Source organism: Sinocyclocheilus anshuiensis, unplaced genomic scaffold (genome assembly GCF_001515605.1).
Source record: "Sinocyclocheilus anshuiensis isolate Anshui unplaced genomic scaffold, SAMN03320099.WGS_v1.1 C32125658, whole genome shotgun sequence".
Lineage (NCBI taxonomy): Eukaryota > Metazoa > Chordata > Actinopteri > Cypriniformes > Cyprinidae > Sinocyclocheilus > Sinocyclocheilus anshuiensis.
The window spans coordinates 1-710 of NW_015611318.1; the positions used below are offsets into that span (position 1 = coordinate 1).

At 34.9% G+C, this 710-nt stretch overlaps 1 long non-coding RNA gene across 1 annotated transcript; it reads right to left on the reverse strand.

Annotated features, from left to right (window-relative positions):
- LOC107682369 (uncharacterized) lies at window positions 1-431 on the reverse strand. The gene is made up of 3 exons (XR_001633467.1): window positions 408-431; window positions 119-217; window positions 1-36 (listed from the first exon to the last, which is right to left on the reverse strand). It is a non-coding gene; the product is annotated as an uncharacterized LOC107682369 (long non-coding RNA).
- Between the last annotated feature and the right edge of the window lie 279 nt (window positions 432-710).

Here is a 710-nt window from a genome sequence, read left to right on the forward strand (position 1 = left end):
CTTCATTTGTTGTTGTCAAAGCTATATGCCCTGTTGCTGGAGTGTGTCATGCAATTAACGTAAATGTAGGCCTACCCAAACAATATCAACACATACAAGCATAATATAACATACATACTTGTGGTTGGCGAGCTTGTGCCATGAAGTGTGGGATGCTTTCTCGCTGTTCTTTCTGTGGTGGATGATGTGAATTGTTGATGAGGACTTTGGGTCTCTGCTAAAGCAAATAAATAATACCAGACATTTAAGTCAACAACCTATCTTTGTGATAGGTCTTAAGGGTGATGTATGTTCTTTTTTTTAAAAATACTTTTAATCCATTTGGTATTGAGGTGCATAAATTACACACTGCACTTTTCAACAACATATACAGAAAAGACAGAGGAATTAGGAAAGATGGCACTTACTTGTGGCCACATTTTTGGGATCAGCTGCAAAGTAGAAACAATAAAATCACTACATTGATAATATGATATCTGTTAAGATGACTAAACCAACTTCTACATTTCAGAATCATGTCATGTTTACTAAGGTTGTTGTGAGCTGTTGCCAATGCATAGTTACTTTCAGTGATTTTCATTTCTAATTACCATAGCCGTGGTTGCTAGAAAGAGCCCTCAATCATTAATTGGTGGCAATAAATAAATAAATTAATTAATTATAATTAATTCTTTACATTTATATAGCGCTTTTCTAGGCACTCAAAGCGC